The 21,599-nt window shown below is 37.3% G+C and overlaps 1 protein-coding gene across 1 annotated transcript in view; it reads left to right on the top strand.

Annotated features, from left to right (window-relative positions):
- Positions 1-21,599, top strand: part of LOC147871107 (transformation/transcription domain-associated protein-like) — a 178,249-nt gene that overhangs the window by 151,871 nt on the left and 4,779 nt on the right. The window contains exon 12 of the mRNA XM_087341186.1: positions 20,919-21,467. The gene's annotated coding sequence lies outside the window, so the exon portion shown is untranslated. The remainder of the gene's footprint in view (positions 1-20,918; positions 21,468-21,599) is intronic.

Genomic DNA, 21,599 nt, shown 5'->3' with positions numbered 1-21,599 from the left:
CAGTGTAGGTAGCAACCGTTAATACTTGAATGAACGGTGGTAATTAATCTTGTTATTGGTCCCGAAGAACTCTATTCCTAGAACACAAAGTTACGTTGATACTGACCGACCGGTATCAAATAATTCCAACCGCAGTTTAACGGCGACTAGTCAAATGGAACCAGCCGACTGTTCCAAGACAGAATCAGTACTGTCTGCCTTCTGATTGGTCCTCGATGCCATTCGAAAGTATTGATTTCTTTCCATTTAGGTCGTCACAGGTGGAACGTCTTAGCTTTGGTTCCGTATTTTTCCGATAGACTGCGTCTTTTTGTTTGTACGTCGAGTCCTCGAGTAAATGTGAGGCAATATTTTCGATATATTTTGTAGACATTTGACATAGGACACCAATATGTTACCACAAGTTTGACGTGCGCCAAGAATTCCGCGCCCACCAAATATTGCAATTGATGTACCAGAGATTTATATTCAGTTTCTTTGTGAGGCAATTTATATTAATAAATGACGTACTATCATTCACGTATGTTTATTCCGATTTTTTCGTTACCTGATACTTATTTATAGTGAGTTAGATTGGGTCATCGTTACGCATGAATCTGCTTCGTATTTGCGTCAACATCTACACAGCATCAATTTTGGAAGAAATATTTCTTGTGGAAATATTATGTAATTTTAGACGTGTTTATTTATTAAATTATTTATTTAATTTTATATTACACTACATGTAATTACTACAGTGACCCCAGTCATCGTTATAAAGAATAAATATTTTCAAATTACATAGGTCAAGCTTCTGCAGTTACGCGATGTCTGTATATGATTTACGTGTTACTAACTCCTACAAACGACTTTACTGAGCACACATGGCATGGAAATGTCTTTTCACTGAAGTCGTATATCTCAATGTGGCGAACCGCTCATATTCTTGCGTGTTATGTTGGATTGTTGTTTCAATTGTTTCTAATCTCACACGTCACCGAGAAGACATCCTTACAGTGATATTCAGTGCAAGTAGCACCCGTTAATACTTGATTGAACGATGGTAATTAATCTTGTTAATGGTCCCGAAGAACTCTATTCCTAGAACACAAATTTACGTTGATACTGACCGACCGGTATCAAATAATCCCAACCGTAGTTTAATGGCGACTATTCCAATGGACCAGCCGACTGTTCCAAGACAGAATCAGTACTGACTGTCTTTTGATTGGTCCTCGATGCAATTCGAAAGTATTGATTTCTTTCCATTTAGGTCGTCACAGTTGGCACGTCTAATCTTTGGTTCCGTATTTTTCCGATAGACTGCGTATTTGTGTTTGCACGTCGTGTTTTCGAGTAAATGAGAGGCAATATTTTCGATATATTTTGTAGAAGCTTGACATAGGACACCAATATTTTACCACAAGTTTGACGTGCGCCACGAATTCCGCGCCCACCAAACATTGCAATTGATGTACCAGAGATTTATATTCAGTTTCTTTGTGAGGCAATTTATATTAATAAATGACGTACTATCATTCACTATGTTTATTCCGATTCTTTCGTTACATGATACTTATCTATAGTGAGTTAGCTTGGGTCATCGTTACGCATGAATCTGCTACGTATTTGCGTCAACATCTACACTGCATCAATTTTGGAAGAAATATTTCTTGTGGAAACAATGTAATTTTAGACGATTTATGATGAATTACACGCATATAAGCACTAATTGTGTTATATAGGTACTTTGTGAGCGCTTAATATCGTTATTGATAAGTGGTCGTGGCCGACATTGCGCATCCTCTACCTCACGACTTTGATGCCTTCGTGCGAATTTCTAAAAAGCGATAAGACATAATAGAGTATGAATATCATTAACTTACCTGTGGCATGACGTCCATACAAAATTTCAATAATTTCTGAGCATCCATTCGCTTTTTCCAAAATTCGTGCGCAGGAAACCATTTTGCACTGATGCAGATTACTCCGTTTTGGTTGGTTTGGGTTAGGTTAGGTTAGGTTAGATTAGGTTAGTGGGGCACCTGCGCAGACGTTGTTGCGCAGTGCAGTCGTATGACTTGCGCATGTGAGGGCACCTTGAGCTCGTTATGGTTTATTGTATATTATTAAACACTCAAAAATTCGATTCCGTTACTTTAAAAAGTATATTATATTCTGGGCTTCACTTTCATACCTGATTTAATTTTTTTACAATGATATTTTATTGGACACATACTTTCAGTAATTGCAAGTACACCAATCACTTATCACTTAAATATGATGTTATTGAATATTTCATTGTGGAAGTATATATGTTGTCACACGAAGAATAATTTATTAAAATATTTTTTTAATTTTATATTACACTACATGTAATTACTACAGTGACCCCAGCCATCGTTATAAAGAATAAATGTTCTCAAATTACATAGGTGCAGCTTCTGCAGATACGCGATGTCTGTATATGATTTCCGTGTTACTAACTCGTACAAACGTCTTTACTGAGCACACATGGCATGAAAATGTCCATTCTCTGAAGTCGTATGTCTCAATGTGGCGAACCGCACATATTCTTGCGTGTTATGTTGGATTGTTGTTTAAATTGTTTCTAATCTCACACGTCACCGAGAAGACATCCTTACACTGAGATTCAGTGTAGGTAGCACCCGTTAATACTTGATTGAACGATGGAAATTAATCTTGTTAATGGTCCCGAAGAACTCTATTCCTAGAACACAAAGTTACGTTGATACTGACCGACCGGTATCAAATAATCCCAACCGTAGTTTAATGGCGACTATTCCAATGGACCAGCCGACTGTTCCAAGACAGAATCAGTACTGACTGTCTTTTGATTGGTCCTCGATGCAATTCGAAATTATTGATTTCTTTTCATTTAGGTCGTCACAGTTGGCACGTCTAATCTTTGGTTCCGTATTTTTCCGATAGACTGCGTCTTTGTGTTTGTACGTCGTGTTCTCGAGTAAATGTGAGGCAATATTTTCGATATATTTTGTAGAAGTTTGACATAGGACACCAATATTTTACCACAAGTTTGACGTGCGCCACGAATTCCGCGCCCACCAAACATTGCAATTGATGTACCAGAGATTTATATTCAGTTTCTTTGTGAGGCAATTTATATTAATAAATGACGTACTATCATTCACTATGTTTATTCCGATTCTTTCGTTACATGATACTTATTTATAGTGAGTTAGCTTGGGCCATCGTTACGCATGAATCTGCTACGTATTTGCGTCAACATCTACACTGCTTCAAATTTGGAAGAAATATTTCTTGTGGAAACAATGTATTTTTAGACGATTTATGATGTATTAAACGCATATAAGCACTAATTGTGTTATATAGGTACTTTGTGAGCGCTTAATATCGTTATTGATAAGTGGTCGTGGCCGACATTGCGCATCCTCCACCTCACGACTTTGATGCCTTCGTGCGAATTTCTAAAAAGCGATAAGACATAATAGAGTATGAATATCATTAACTTACCTGTGGCATGACGTCCATACAAAATTTCAATAATTTTTGAGCATCCATTCGCTTTTTCTAAAATTCGTGCGCAGGAAACCATTTGGCACTGATGTAGATTACCCAGTTTTGGTTGGTTTAGGTTAGGTTAGGTTAGTGGGGCACCTGCGCAGACGTTGTTGCGCAGTGCAGTCTTATGACTTGCGCATGTGAGGGCACCTTGAGCTCGTTATGGTTTATTGTATATTATTAAACACATTCAAAAATTCGATTCCGTCACTTTAAAAATTATAATATATTCTGGGCTTCATTTTCATACCTGATTTAATTTTTTTACAAAGATATTTTATTAGACACATACTTTCAGTAATTGCAAGTACACCAATCACTTATCACTTAAATATGATGTTATTGAAATTTTCATTGTGGAAGTATATATGTTGTCACACGACGAATGATTTATTAAAATATTTTTTAATTTTATATTACACTACATGTAATTACTACAGTGACCCCAGTCATCGTTAAAAAGAATATATGTTCTCGAAATACATAGGTCCAGCTTCAGAATATACGCGATGTCTGTATATGATTTACGTGTTACTAACTCGTTCAAACGTCTTTACTGAGCACACATGGCATGGAAATGTCCATTCACTGAAGTCGTATGTCTCAATGTGGCGAACCGCACATATTATTGCGTGTTATGTTGGATTGTTGTTTCAATTGTTTCTAATCTCACACGTCACCGAGAAGACATCCTTACACTGAGATTCAGTGTAGGTAGCACTCGTTAATACTTGATTGTACGATGGTAATTAATCTTGTTAATGGTCCCGAAGAACTCTATTCGTAGAACACAAATTTACGTTGATACTGACCGACCGGTATCAAATAATCCGAACCGTAGTTTAATGGCGACTATTCCAATGGGACCAGCTGACTGTTCGAAGACAGATTCAGTACTGACTGTCTTCTGATTGGTCCTCGATGAAATTCGTAAGTATTGATTTCTTTCCATTTAGGTCGTCACAGTTGGCACGTCTTATCTTTGGTTCCGTATTTTTCCGATAGACTGCGTCTTTGTGTTTGTACGTCGTGTCCTCGAGTAAATGTGAGGCAATATTTTCGATATATTTTGTAGAAGTTTGACATAGGACACCAATATGTTACCACAAGTTTGACGTGCGCCACGAATTCCGCGCCCACCAAACATTGCAATTGATGTACCAGAGATTTAAATTCAGTTTCTTTGTGAGGCGATATATATTAATAAATGACGTACTATCATTCACGTATGTTTATTCCATTTCTTTCGTTACATGATACTTATTTATAGTGAGTTAAATTGTGTCATCGTTACGCATGAATCTGCTACGTATTTGCGTCAACATCTACACTTCATCAATTTTGGAAGAAATATTTCTTGTGGAAACATTATGTAATTTTAGACTTGTTATGACGTATTACACGCATATAAGCACTAATTGTGTTATATGGGGATTGTGTGATCGCTTAATATCGTTATTGATAAGTGGTCGTGGCCGACTTTGCGCATCCTCCACCTCACGACTTTGATGCCTTCGTGCGAATTTCTAAAAAGCGATAAGACATAATAGAGTATGAATATAATTAACTTACCTGTGGCATGACGTACATACAAAACTTGAATTAGTTCTGAGCTTCCATTCGCTTTTTCCAAAATTCGTGCGCAGGAAACCATTTTGCACTGATGCAGATTACACCGTTTTGGTTGGTTTGGGTTAGGTTAGGTTAGGTTAGGTTAGGTTAGGTTAGTGGGGCACCTGCGCAGACGTTGTTGCGCAGTGCAGTCGTACGAATTGCGCTGGTGAGGGCACCTTGAGCTCGTTATGGTTTATTGTATATTATTAAACACTCAAAAATTCGATTCCGTCACTTTAAGAAGTATATTATATTCTGGGTTCACTTTCATACCTGATTTAATTTTTTTACAAAGATATTTCATTGGACACATACTTTCAGTAATTACAAGTACACCAATCACTTATCACTTAAATATGATGTTATTGAATATTTCATTGTGGAAGTATACATGTTGTCACACGAAGAATAATTTATTAAAATATTTTTTAATTTTATATTACACTACATGTAATTACTACAGTGACCCCAGTCATCGTTTTAAAGAATAAATTGTCTCAAATTACATAGGTCCAACTTCTGCAGATACGCGATGTCTGTATATGATTTACGTGTTACTAACTCCTACAAACGTCTTTACTGAGCACACATGGCATGGAAATGTCTTTTCACTGAAGTCGTATGTCTCAATGTGGCGAAACGCACGTTTTCTTGCATGTTATGTTGGATTGATGTTTCACTTGTTTCTATTCTAACAAGTCACCGATAAGACATCCTTACATTGAGATTCATTATAGGTAGCACCCGTTAATACGTGATTGAACGGTGGTGATTAATCTTGTTAATGGTCCCGAAGAACTCTATTCGTAGAACACAAATTTACGTTGATACTGACCGACCGGTATCAAATAATCCGAACCGTAATTTAGTGGCGACTATTCCAATGGGACCAGCCGACTATTCCAAGACAGAATTATAACTGACTGTCTTCTGATTGTTCCTCGATGCAATTCGAAAGTATTGATTTCTTTCCATTTAGGTCGTCACAGATGGCACGTCTTATCTTTGGTTCCGTATTTTTCCGATAGACTGCGTCATTGTGTTTGTACGTCGTGTCCTCGAGTAAATGTGAGGCAATATTTTCGATATATTTTGTAGAAGTTTGACTTAGGACACCAATATGTTACCACAAGTTTGACGTGCGCCACGAATTCCGCGCCCACCAAACATTGCAATTGATGTACCAGAAATGTATATTCAGTTTCTTTTTGAGGCGATTTATATTAATAAATGACGTAATATCATTCACGTATGTTTATTCCGATTCTTTCGTTACATGATACTTATTTATAGTGAGTTAGATTGGGTCATCGTTACGCATGAATCTGCTACGTATTTGCGTCAACATCTACACTGCATCAATTTTGGAAGAAATATTTCTTGTGGAAACATTATGTAATTTTAGACGTGCTATGATGTATTACACGAATATAAGCACTAATTGTGTTATATGGGGATTGTGTGAGCGCTTAATTTCGTTATTGATAAGTGGTCGTGGCCGACTTTGCGCATCCTCCACCTCACGAATTTGATGCCTTCGTGCGAATTTCTAAAAATCGATAAGACATAATAGAGTATGAATATCACTAACTTACCTGTGGCATGACGTCCATACAAAATTTCAATAATTTCTGAGCATCCATTCGCTTTTCCCAAAATTCGTGCGCAGGAAACCATTTTGCTCTGATGCAGATTACTCCGTTTTGGTTGGTTTGGGTTGGGGTAGGTTAGGTTAGGTTAGGTTAGGTTAGTGGGGCACCTGCGCAGACGTTGTTGCGCAGTGCAGTCATATGACTTGCGCATGTGAGGGCACCTTGAGCTCGTTATGGTTAATTGTATATGATTAAACACTCAAAAATTCGATTCCGTCACTTAAAATAGTATATTATATTCTGGGCTTCACTTTCATAGCTGATTTAATTTTTTTACAAGGATATTTTATTGGACACATACTTTCAGTATTTGCAAGTACACCAATCACTTATCACTTAAATATGATGTTATTGAATATTTCATTGTGGAAGTGTATATGTTGTTACACGAAGAATAATTTATTAAAATATTTATTTAATTTTATATTACACTACATGTAATTACTACAGTGACCCCAGTCATCGTTATAAAGAATAAATGTTCTAAAAATACATAGGTCCAGCTTCAGAAGATACACGATGTCTGTATATGATTTACGTGTTACTAACTCGTACAAACGTCTTTACTGAGCACACATGGCATGGAAATGTCCATTCACTGAAGTCGTATGTCTCAATGTGGCGAACCGCACATATTCTTGCGTGTTATGTTGGATTGTTGTTTCAATTTTTTCTATTCTCACACGTCACCGAGAAGACATCCTTACACTGTGATTCAGTGTAGGTAGCACCCGCTAATACTTGATTGAACGGTGGTAATTAATCTTGTTAATGGTCCCGAAGAACTCTATTCCTAGAACACAAAGTTACGTTGATACTGACCGACCGGTATCAAATAATCCCAACCGTAGTTTAATGGCGACTATTCCAATGGGACCAGCCGACTGTTCCAAGACAGAATCAGTACTGACTGGCTTCTGATTGGTCCTCGATGCAATTCGAAAGTATTGGTTTTTTTCCATTGAGTTCGTCACAGATGGCACGTCTTATCTTTGGTTCCGTATTTTTCCGATAGACTGCGTCCTTGTGTTTGAATGTCTGTGTCCTCGAGTATATGTGAGGCAATATTTTCGATATATTTTGTAGAAGTTTGACATAGGAAACCAATATGTTACCACAAGTTTGACGTGCGCCACGAATTCCGCGCCCACCAAACATTGCAATTGATGTACCAGAAATTTATATTCAGTTTCTTTGTGAGCGATTTATATTAATAAATTACGTACTATCATTCACGTATGTTTATTCCGATTCTTTCGTTACATGATACTTTTTTATAGTGAGTTAGATTGGGTCATCGTTACGCATGAATCTGCTACGTATTTGCGTCAACATCTACACTGCATCAATTTTGGAAGAAATATTTCTTGTGGAAACATTATGTAATTTTAGACGTGTTATGATGTATTACACGCATATAAGCACTAATTGTGTTATATGGGGATTGTGTGAGCGCTTATTATCTTTATTGATAAGTGGTCGTGGCCGACTTTGCGCATCCTCCACCTCACGACTTTGATGCCTTGGTGCGAATTTCTAAAAGGCGATAAGACATAAGAGAGTATGGATATCATTAACTTACCTGTGGCATGACGTCCATACAAAATTTCAATAATTTCTGAGCATCCATTCGGTTTCTCCAAAATTCGTGCGTAGGAAACCATTTTGCACTGATGCAGATTACCCCGTTTTGGTTGGTTTGGGTTAGGTTAGGTTAGGTTTGGTTAGGTTAGTTTAGGTTAGTGGGGCACCTGCGCAGACGTTGTTGCGCAGTGCAGTGGTATGAATTGCTCTGGTGAGGGCACCTTGAGCTCGTTATGGTTTATTGTATATTATTAAACACTCAAAAATTCGATTCCGTCACTTTAAAAAGTATATTATATTCTGGGTTCACTTTCATACCTGATTTAATTTTTTTACAAAGATACTTCATTGGACACATACTTTCAGTAATTACAAGCACACCAATCACTTATCACTTAAATATGATGTTATTGAATATTTCATTGTGGAAGTATACATGTTGTCACACGAAGAATAATTTATTAAAATATTTTTTTAATTTTATATTACACTACATGTAATTACTACAGTGACCCCAGTCATCGATATAAAGAATAAATGTTCTCAAAATACATAGGTCCAGCTTCAGAAGATACGCGTTATCTGTATATGGTTTACGTGTTACTAACTCGTACAAACGTCTTTACTGAGCACACATGGCATGGAAATGTCCATTCACTGAAGTCGTAAGTCTCAATGTGGCGAACCGCACATATTCTTGCGTGTTATGTTGGATTGTTGTTTCAATTGTTTCTGTTCTCACACGTCACCGAGAAGACATTCTTACACAGAGATTCAGTGTAGGCAGCACCCGTTAATACTTGATTGAACGGTGGTAATTAATCTTGTTAATGGTCCCGAAGAACTCTATTCCTAAAACACAAATTTACGTTGATACTGACCGACCGGTATCAAATAATCCGAACCGTAGTTTAATGGCGACTATTTCAATGGGACCAGCCGACTGTTCCAAGACAGAATCAGTACTGACTGTCTTCTGATTGGTCCTCGATGCAATTCGAAAGTATTGATTTCTTTCCATTGAGTTCGTCACAGATTTCACGTCTTATCTTTGGTTCCGTATTTTTCCGATAGAATGCGTCCTTTTGTTTGAACGTCGTGTCCTCGAGTATATGTGAGGCAATATTTTCGATATATTTTGTAGAAGTTTGACATAGGAAACCAATATGTTACCACAAGTTTGACGTGCGCCACGAATTCCGCGCCCACCAAACATTGCAATTGATGTACCAGAAATTTATATTCTGTTTCTTTTTGAGGCGATTTATATTAATAAATGACGTACTATCATTCACTATGTTTATTCCGATTCTTTCGTTACATGATACTTATTTATAGTGAGTTAGATTGGGTCATCGTTAAGCATGAATCTGCTACGTATTTGCGTCAACATCTACACTGCATCAATTTTGGAAGAAATATTTCTTGTGGAAACATTATGTAATTTTAGACGTGTTAAGATGTATTACACGCATATAAGCACTAATTGTGTTATATGGGGATTGTGTGAGCGCATAATATCGTTATTGATAAGTGGTCGTGGCCGACTTTGCTCATCCTCCACCTCACGACTTTGATGCCTTCGTGCGAATTTCTAAAAAGCTATAAGACATAATAGAGTATGAATATCATTAACTTACCTGTGGCATGACGTCCATACAAAATGTCAATAATTTCTGAGCATCCATTCGATTTTTCCAAAATTCGTGCACAGGAAACCATTTTGCACTGATGCAGATTACACCGTTTTGGTTGGTTTGGGTTGGGTTAGGTTAGGTTAGGTTAGGTTAGTGGGGCACCTGCGCAGTACAGTCATATGACTTGCGCTTGTGAGGGCACCTTGAGCTCGTTATGGTTAATTGTATATGATTAAACACTCAAAAATTCGATTCCGTCACTTTAAAAAGTATATTATATTCTGGGCTTCACTTTCATAGCTGATTTAATTTTTTTAAAAGGATATTTTATTGGACACATACTTTCAGTATTTGCAAGTACACCAATCACTTATCACTTAAATATGATGTTATTGAATATTTCATTGTGGAAGTATACATGTTGTCACACGAAGAATAATTTATTAAAATATTTTTTTAATTTTATATTACACTACATGTAATTACTACAGTGACCCCAGTCATCGTTATAAAGAATAAATGTTCTCAAATTACATAGGTCAATATTTTTTTTTTTTTAATTTTCCGTCGTTTACACAAGCTTATTGTTAAAATCATATAAAATTTCACATAAAATTGTTAAATTTTAAAATTGACGACACGTTTCGATATACAATCTTATCATCGTCAGGTCAGATTGTATATCGAAACATGTCGTCAATTTTAAAATGTAACAATTTTATGTGAAATTTTATATGATTTTAACAATAAGCTTGTGTAAACGACGGAAAATAAAAAAAAAATATTGTATTGAAACACAAGCATGATGCAATTAAGATATAAGCTACATAAGTCAAGCTTCTGCAGATACGCGATGTCTGTATATGATTTCCGTGTTACTAACTCGTACAAACGTCTTTACTGAGCACACATGGCATGGAAATGTCCATTCACTGAAGTCGTATGTCTCAATGTGGCGAACCGCACATATTCTTGCGTGTTATGTTGGATTGTTGTTTCAATTGTTTCTATTCTCACACGTCACCGAGAAGACATCCTTACACTGAGATTCAGTGTAGGTAGCACCCGTTAATACTTGATTGAACGGTGGTAATTAATATCGTTAATGGTCCTGAAGAACTCTATTCCTAGAACACAAAGTTACGTTGATACTGACCGACCGGTATCAAATAATCCCAACCGTAGTTTAATGGCGACTATTGCAATGGGACCAGCCGACTGTTCCAAGATTGAATCAGTACTGACTGGCTTCTGATTGGTCCTCGATGCCATTCGAAAGTATTGATTTTTTTCCATTGAGTTCGTCACAAATGGCACGTCTTATCTTTGGTTCCGTATTTTTCCGATAGACTGCGTCCTTGTGTTTGAATGTCGTGTCCTCGAGTATATGTGAGGCAATATTTTCGATATATTTTGTAGAAGTTTGACATAGGAAACCAATATGTTACCACAAGTTTGACGTGCGCCACGAATTCCGCGCCCACCAAACATTGCAATTGATGTACCAGAAATTTATATTCAGTTTCTTTGTGAGCGATTTATATTAATAAATTAAGTACTATCATTCACGAATGTTTATTCCGATTCTTTCGTTACATGATACTTATTTATAGTGAGTTAGATTGGGTCATCTTTAAGCATGAATCTGCTACGTATTTGTGTCAACATCTACACTGCATCAATTTTGGAAGAAATATTTCTTGTGGAAACATTATGTAATTTTAGACGTGTTAAGATGTATTACACGCATATAAGCACTAATTGTGTTATATGGGGATTGTGTGAGCGCATAATATCGTTATTGATAAGTGGTCGTGGCCGACTTTGCTCATCCTCCACCTCACGACTTTGATGCCTTCGTGCGAATTTCTAAAAAGCTATAAGACATAATAGAGTATGAATATCATTAACTTACCTGTGGCATGACGTCCATACAAAATGTCAATAATTTCTGAGCATCCATTCGCTTTTCCCAAAATTCGTGCGCAGGAAACCATTTTGCAGTGATGCAGATTACACCGTTTTGGTTGGTTTGGGTTGGGTTAGGTTAGGTTAGGTTAGGTTAGTGGGGCACCTGCGCAGACGTTGTTGCGCAGTGCAGTCGTATGACTTGCGCAGGTGAGGGCACCTTGAGCTCGTTATGGTTTATTGTATATTATTAAACACTCAAAAATTCGATTCGGTCACTTTAAAAAGTATATTATATTCTGGGCTTCACTTTCATACCTGATTTAATTTTTTTATAGAGATATTTTATTGGACACATACTTTCAGTAATTACAAGTACACCAATCACTTATCACTTAAATATGATGTTATTTAATATTTCATTGTGGAAGTATACATGTTGTCACACGAAGAATATTTTATTAAAATATTTTTTTAATTTTATATTACACTACATGTAATTACTACAGTGACCCCAGTCATCGTTATAAAGAATAAATGTTCTCAAAATACATAGGTCCAGCTTCTGCAGATACGCGATGTCTGTATATGATTTCCGTGTTACTAACTCGTACAAACGTCTTTACTGAGCACACATGGCATGGAAATGTCCATTCACTGAAGTCGTATGTCTCAATGTGGCGAACCGCACATATTCTTGCGTGTTATGTTGGATTGTTGTTTCAATTGTTTCTATTCTCACACGTCACCGAGAAGACATCCTTACACTGAGATACAGTGTAGGTAGCACCCGTTAATACTTGATTGAACGGTGGTAATTAATCTTGTTAATGGTCCCGAAGAACTCAATTCCTAAAACACAAATTTACGTTGATACTGACCGACCGGTATCAAATAATCCGAACCGTAGTTTAATGGCGACTATTTCAATGGGACCAGCCGACTGTTCCAAGACAGAATCAGTACTGACTGTCTTCTGATTGGTCCTCGATGCCATTCGAAAGTATTGATTTCTTTACATTGAGTTCGTCACAGATGGCACGTCTTATCTTTGGTTCCGTATTTTTCCGATAGACTGCGTCCTTGTGTTTGAACGTTGTGTCCTCGAGTATATGTGAGGCAATATTTTCGATATGTTTTGTAGAAGTTTGACATAGGAAACCAATATGTTACCACAAGTTTGACGTGCGCCACGAATTCCGCGCCCACCAAACATTGCAATTGATGTACCAGAAATTTATATTCAGTTTCTTTGTGAGGCGATTTATATTAATAAATGACGTACTATCATTCACGAATGTTTATTCCGATTCTTTCGTTACATGATACTTATTTATAGTGAGTTAGATTGGGTCATCGTTAAGCATGAATCTGCTACGTATTTGCGTCAACATCTACACTGCATCAATTTTGGAAGAAATATTTCTTGTGGAAACATTATGTAATTTTAGACGTGTTAAGATGTATTACACGCATATAAGCACTAATTATGTTATATGGGGATTGTGTGAGCGCATAATATCGTTATTGATAAGTGGTCGTGGCCGACTTTGCTCATCCTCCACCTCACGACTTTGATGCCTTCGTGCGAATTTCTAAAAAGCTATAAGACATAATAGAGTATGAATATCATTAACTTACCTGTGGCATGACGTCCATACAAAATGTCAATAATTTCTGAGCATCCATTCGATTTTTCCAAAATTCGTGCGCAGGAAACCATTTTGCACTGATGCAGATTACACCGTTTTGGTTGGTTTGGGTTAGGTTAGGTTAGGTTAGGTTAGTGGGGCACCTGCGCAGACGTTGTTGCGCAGTGCAGTCGTATGACTTGCGCAGGTGAGGGCACCTTGAGTTCGTTATGGTTTATTGTATATTATTAAACACTCAAAAATTCGATTCGGTCACTTTAAAAAGTATATTATATTCTGGGCTTCACTTTCATACCTGATTTAATTTTTTTATAGAGATATTTTATTGGACACATACTTTCAGTAATTACAAGTACACCAATCACTTATCACTTAAATATGATGTTATTTAATATTTCATTGTGGAAGTATACATGTTGTCACACGAAGAATATTTTATTAAAATATTTTTTTAATTTTATATTACACTACATGTAATTACTACAGTGACCCCAGTCATCGTTATAAAGAATAAATGTTCTCAAAATACATAGGTCCAGCTTCTGCAGATACGCGATGTCTGTATATGATTTCCGTGTTACTAACTCGTACAAACGTCTTTACTGAGCACACATGGCATGGAAATGTCCATTCACTGAAGTCGTATGTCTCAATGTGGCGAACCGCACATATTCTTGCGTGTTATGTTGGATTGTTGTTTCAATTGTTTCTATTCTCACACGTCACCGAGAAGACATCCTTACACTGAGATTCAGTGTAGGTAGCACCCGTTAATACTTGATTGAACGGTGGTAATTAATCTTGTTAATGGTCCCGAAGAACTCTATTCCTAGAACACAAAGTTACGTTGATACTGACCGACCGGTATCAAATAATCCCAACCGTAGTTTAATGGCGATTATTCCAATGGGACCAGCCGACTCTTCCAAGACAGAATCAGTACTGACTGGCTTCTGATTGGTCGTCGATGCAATTCGAAAGTATTGATTTCTTTCCATTGAGTTCGTCACAGATGGCACGTCTTATCTTTGGTTCCGTATTTTTCCGATAGACTGCGTCCTTGTGTTTGAACGTCGTGTAATCGAGTATATGTGAGGCAATATTTTCGATATATTTTGTAGAAGTTTGACATAGGAAACCAATATGTTACCACAAGTTTGACGTGCGCCACGAATTCCGCGCAAACCAAACATTGCAATTGATGTACCAGAAATTTATATTCAGTTTCTTTGTGAGCGATTTATATTAATAAATTACGTACTATCATTCACGAATGTTTATTCCGATTCTTTCGTTACATGATACTTATTTATAGTGAGTTAGATTGGGTCATCGTTAAGCATGAATCTGCTACGTATTTGCGTCAACATCTACACTGCATCAATTTTGGAAGAAATATTTCTTGTGGAAACATTATGTAATTTTAGACGTGTTAAGATGTATTACACGCATATAAGCACTAATTGTGTTATATGGGGATTGTGTGAGCGCATAATATCGTTATTGATAAGTGGTCGTGGCCGACTTTGCTCATCCTCCACCTCACGACTTTGATGCCTTCGTGCGAATTTCTAAAAAGCTATAAGACATAATAGAGTATGAATATCATTAACTTACCTGTGGCATGACGTCCATACAAAATGTCAATAATTTCTGAGCATCCATTCGATTTTTCCAAAATTCGTGCGCAGGAAACCATTTTGCACTGATGCAGATTACTCCGTTTTGGTTGGTTTGGGTTAGGTTAGGTTAGGTTAGGTTAGGTTAGGTTAGTGGGGCACCTGCGCAGACGTTGTTGCGCAGTGCAGTCGTATGACTTGCGCAGGTGAGGGCACCTTGAGCTCGTTATGGTTTATTGTATATTATTAAACACTCAAAAATTCGATTCGGTCACTTTAAAAAGTATATTATATTCTGGGCTTCACTTTCATACCTGATTTAATTTTTTTACAAAGATATTTTATTGGACACATACTTTCAGTAATTACAAGTACACCAATCACTTATCACTTAAATATGATGTTATTGAATATTTCATTGTGGAAGTATACATGTTGTCACACGAAGAATAATTTATTAAAATATTTTTTAATTTTATATTACACTACATGTAATTACTACAGTGACCCCAGTCATCGTTATAAAGAATAAATGTTCTCAAATTACATAGGTCAAGCTTCTGCAGATACGCGATGTCTGTATATGATTTCCGTGTTACTAACTCTTACAAACGTCTTTACTGAGCACACATGGCATGGAAATGTCCATTCACTGAAGTCGTATGTCTCAATGTGGCGAACCGCACATATTCTTGCGTGTTATGTTGGATTGTTGTTTCAATTGTTTCTATTCTCACACGTCACCGAGAAGACATCCTTACACTGAGATTCAGTGCAGGTAGCACCCGTTAATACTTGATTGAACGGTGGTAATTAATCTTGTTAATAGTCCCGAAGAACTCTATTCCTAGAACACAAAGTTACGTTGATACTGACCGACCGGTATCAAATAGTTCCAACCGTAGTTTAATGGCGACTATTCCAATGGGACCAGCCGACTGTTCCAAGACAGAATCAGTACTGACTGGCTTCTGATTGGTCGTCGATGCAATTCGAAAGTATTGATTTCTTTCCATTGAGTTCGTCACAGATCGTCTTATCTTTGGTTCCGTATTTTTCCGATAGACTGCGTCCTTGTGTTTGAACGTCGTGTCCTCGAGTATATGTGAGGCAATATTTTCGATATATTTTGTAGAAGTTTGACATAGGAAACTAATATGTTACCACAAGTTTGACGTGCGCCACGAATTCCGCGCCCACCAAACATTGCAATTGATGTACCAGAAATTTATATTCAGTTTTTTTGTGAGGCGATTTATATTAATAAATGACGTAATATCATTCACGTATGTTTATTTTGATTCTTTAGTTACATGATACTTATTTATAGTGAGTTAGATTGGGTCATCGTTACGCATGAATCTGCTATGTATTTGCGTCAACATCTACACTGCATCAATTTTGGAAGAAATATTTCTTGTAGAAACATTATGTAATTTTAGACGTGTTATGACATATTACACGCATATAAGCACTAATTGTGTTATATGGGGATTGTGTGAGCGCTTAATATCGTTATTGATAAGTGGTCGTGGCCGACTTTGCGCATCCTCCACCTCACGACTTTGATGCCTTCGTACGAATTTCTAAAAAGCGATTAAGACATAATAGAGTATGAATATCATTAACTTACCTGTGGCATGACGTCCATACAAAATGTCAATAATTTCTGAGCATCCATTCGCTTTTTCCAAAATTCGTGCGCAGGAAACCATTTTACACTGATGCAGATTACCCCGTTTTGGTTGGCTTGGGTTAGGTTAGGTTAGGTTAGATTAGGTTAGTGGGGCACCTGCGCAGACGTTGTTGCGCAGTGCAGTCGTATGACTTGCGCATGTGAGGGCACCTTGAGCTCGTTATGGTTAATTGTATATTATTAAACACTTAAAAATTCGATTCCGTCACTTTAAAAAGTATATTATATTCTGGGCTTCACTTTCATACCTGATTTAATTTTTTTTCAAAGATATTTTATTGGACACATACTTTCAGTAATTGCATGTACACCAATCACTTATCACTTAAATATGATGTTATTGAATATTTCATTGTGGAAGTATATATGTTGTCACAAGAAGAATAATTTATTAAAATATTTATTTAATTTTATATTACACTACATGTAATTACTACAGTGACCTCAGTCATCTTTATATAGAATAAATTTTCTCAAATTACATAGGTCCAGCTTCTGCAGATACGCGATGTCTGTATATGATTTACGTGTTACTAACTCGTACAAACGTCTTTACTGAGCACACATGGCATGGAAATATCTTCTCACTGAAGTCGTATGTCTCAATGTGGCGAACCGCACATATTCTTGCGTGTTATGTTGGATTGTTGTTTCACTTGTTTCTATTCTCTCACGTCACCGAGAAGACTTCCTTACATTGAGATTCATTATAGGTAGCACGCGTTAATACGTGATTGAACGGTGGTAATTAATCTTGTTGATGGTCCCATAGAACTCTATTTCTAGAACACATAAGTTACGTTGATACCTACCGACTGAAATCAAATAGTTCCAACCGTAGTTTAATGGCGACTATTCAAATGGGACCAGCCGACTGTTCAAGACAGAATCAGTACTGGCTGACTTTGGATTAGTCCTCGATGCCATTCGAAAGTATTGATTTCTTTCCATTTATGCTACTAATAAATAATGCAGTAACTTAAAATGGATCTGGATCTCTGGAGTCCAGCGCACAGACGTGGAGACATGGTGGGCCGTCGGATCTGCGCGTTGGCAGCCTCGCCTCTGAAGATGGCAGACCTCAAGTAAACAAATGGTCAGAGTGCAACAAGGTTTGCTGAAGGCAAATGTTTTAGCATCTATCCGAAACAAGAAATATTAAGTGGCGTTTCTTTGGAATTCCGTACGCCAAACGTCCTGTCGGCGACCTCAAGTTCAAGGTAACGAGAAGTTGATAAGTGGCAACGTAAGTTCTACATTGCGGTGTGTATTTTGTGAAAAGTACATAAATCATTCGCAAAATATCGCCGTGTCCAGAGGAAAAATGCCACCAAAATTACGAAAAAAACCTTAGTACCTGAAATGTCACATCGTACATTGCGTCAAAGTGGCCGCGCGGTCCTTGTAGCCTCTTGGTCGCAGGGACCGTGGGTTCGTATCCCACGCCTTTCTGTGATGTGCTTTCCTTTGTACAGGTAGAGTAGTATCCTGTCTTTTGTAACTCTTTTTAACAAATTTCTGTAAACGTCACGTGTTATTTCGCCTCTTTGTGTAGAGTCTTCTGTCAGAATGTGAAGTGTAATTGTGAGGTAATTTTTCAGAACTCAGATGTCATACTGACAGGAGCAATAATTCATGTACTTGCTGAGTTCGAACTAGTTAGAAGACGATTTTAATATTATCTTCCTATGTATGTAGTGCTGCCTCTTCAATAATATTTACTGTGTTTCTTCATTTTCTAATTCGGGGATGTTGGGTTTACAACTTCATGGTCATTGGTGTGGTACTATCCATTGATAAAATTTTCAGTAGCATAATGTGGTCATGTTCTCCAATGCAGGAAATTGTGATCATTCTTAAATCAAAGGCCAAGGAGTACAAAATATACATTGTGCCCACTTGGAAAATATTTGATATCGTTGCCACTATAAGTAGCAGCCTACAGTTGGGAGATTAATCAAGAGTAATAACAACACCTGCACATGGGAATCCGTGGTCAGCCATTTCCAATCATCTCAGAGGTTCAAAACATATTTCCCTAAAATCCATCGTAATGTTTCCATGCCACACCCCCCCCCCCCACGTCAATGAAGTGGCCAGTTACAATAAATATTCTTTCAAACACAGTACGTGCATGCCTTGTGCATCAATATTATTGAAATGCCACCTTCCTTCCTTTTATTATCCTACAAGTAACATGAGATGCACATAACCTGAGAAATTTTGTGCTATACGTGTAATAATTGTAGACTGAAATTTTCATTCAACAATATTTTCCTTAGCAGTTTGTTTACCAACATTTGCAATTAACCATTATTCTGGTAACAGATTAATGTATTAGAAATTAAAGATAACAAATATGAAAACATGACTCCATTCTTCCACACTTTCACAGTTTGTTGATAATTTGTCAGAAGACGGCATTCTAAAATTTCCATGCAAGAAAGAGCATGTTCATGAACCTAAAAGCAAATATTGTCATCTATGCTACATTGTATGAGCTTCTGACACTGACTTTATATAAACCACAAATTAATAAATAAAGTTTAATCAAAATTCTTAACCCTCTTCCAGCCTAAATACTTGAAAGCACTTTTGTTCGTGGTCTTTGGTATCTTAGACATTCGAATTTTGTTCCTGTCTCCTAGTGAAATATGTTGAAATGGTGACTGTCTTTGCGTTGCCACAGCGTTCTCTTCACTTATTGGTTTCAGTTCCCGGACTGTTCTAACGTAACGTTAAACTTTCGTGTGTGTGAAATGATAGAGGTTTCAGTCTTTTGAATAAGGGTAGGAGATGGATAGAGATTGAAATGTTATAAGCTCTCTGCATTATGTCCTTATATTCTTAGTTGCATTTAACAATTTCACCAGTACATTAGTAAGAAGTGTGATGGCTCCCCCAGTGGTGAATCGTTTTCCGTTTGCTACGTGAGGAATCACATATAACCACTGTAACTGTCTGTAAAGAAATCTAAAATGTCAAGGGATTCTATAATAACTTCATTTAAAATAGTGTCAGGTTTGCCGTAATGCAAAGAATATTTTGATGAAAATGGATTATACAAATGCTTATTACTCTGGTACATTGCAGCCAAAATACAAATTAACGCAGTTCACTTTAGGATGGCAGGAGCATGTGGGTAAGTGTAGATTAGTACTGAGGGAACGCGATAAGACCGCAAAGTTAGGATCGTGGTTACTCAGCTGCTTGGAGGGAGGAACAGTCAGGCAAAATTTACCGCAGTGAGGAGATGGTCAGATTCCTGGTTCCCAAAAAAAGGAGGCATAATATTGTTTCTTTAAAGTGGTGCTAAAGAGAATATTTTATATTATGTTTCAGTGAACTACAGCACAGTTTACATTTACAACAAACTCATATATGATGGGTACCTGATGTAAAGTTTATGTAATCACAAATATATTTTGTATTCCTGATAACAACCACAATACTTCATGTGGACAAGAAGGCAGAAGGGCTTTAATTACGTTTCAGGTGCTTATAAGTTTACAAACTGTGGAGTGGTATTTCAGGCAGCATTTGGTTCGGCAGTGCCGTGTAGTGTTCGCGGAGGGGCATGTACCTCAGGTGTATTGTCGGTAGATGACAGGACAGTTCGTCAGGGTGCGCATATATTGATCATTGAATATCTCTCATGCTCCGCCGGTGGCGGGATGTGTTCGCTGTTTTTCAGACGTTGCCGTCCCTGCGTGCGAGAAAATGGCGCTGCTCCTCTGCTGTTATTGTTTACTTCGGACGGCGTGATGGTAGGATGCATGCCCAGTCGAGTGCAGCTTTACTCTCTTATATTTCCAATGCTTGCAAGTTTATTTGAACTGATGTTTGTCATCTTTCTCCTGTGTGAAGTACGTAAAGTGGGAAATATTTTGGTTGCACGAAAGGCCGGATTAGTTGCCAGTAGGTTATTAATGTGGTGTAGAGTGCCTTTGTAGTAAGAATTAATACTGGTCTCTCAATGCGGATGTTTATTTCTGTACATGGTTTTGTTTCAGGTAGGCGTGAATGCAAGCATATGGGATACTTCAGCCGTTATGCAGTTTCGAGTCCATCATTACTACGGAGGTAGCAAGACTTTGCTCCGGTAGCTGACATGACCATTGTGCATGATGGACACAATTCATCAGGCGATGCGGTTGGGATGACCCACAGACACGTAGTGGCAGCCTCAGTTTTTGTGACTTGCATGTGGAAATTCAGTAGCTCATTATTTACTGGTACAGTGAGCCTGTTAGAGGCTGTATCACAATTAGTTTGGGTTTAGTATCCTGCCAGTACCAGGAGGCTTCTACAAGTAATGTATTTCTTTGTCATATCATAAACCCAGATTTCCCATTTACTCTGTCCCTCATACATCAGTTGCTGATTTAGGAAGCAGCTACTGCATTGGCCACTGCTGTGACCATTGAACATTAGGATGTGAGTGTAATTATCTGTACTCATTGTGATTGATGATCTACATGTGGAGATCTCCGCAGTCCATGGGATTCCGTACAGATTGCAGGACAAGCAAGCCAGAGCCACTTACCAGATGGCAGTCACAGGTAAGTTCATCCATTTGAGTAAATTGTTTAATAAACTTCTTCTCTGAATTATAATGCCATTATTGAAATGAGAAGACCTTTTGTCCTGAAAAGTAGCAAATGGTTTTAATGAAATGAAGAACTTGTCTATTT

The sequence above is a fragment of the Zootermopsis nevadensis genome, unplaced genomic scaffold (genome assembly GCF_977971745.1).
Source record: "Zootermopsis nevadensis isolate Lab colony 2312 unplaced genomic scaffold, Znev_1.0 Znev_ptg000064l, whole genome shotgun sequence".
NCBI classification, from domain to species: Eukaryota; Metazoa; Arthropoda; class Insecta; order Blattodea; family Termopsidae; genus Zootermopsis; species Zootermopsis nevadensis.
Note: the sequence above shows the minus strand (reverse complement) of the source record. Positions and strands in the feature narration are given on the sequence as shown.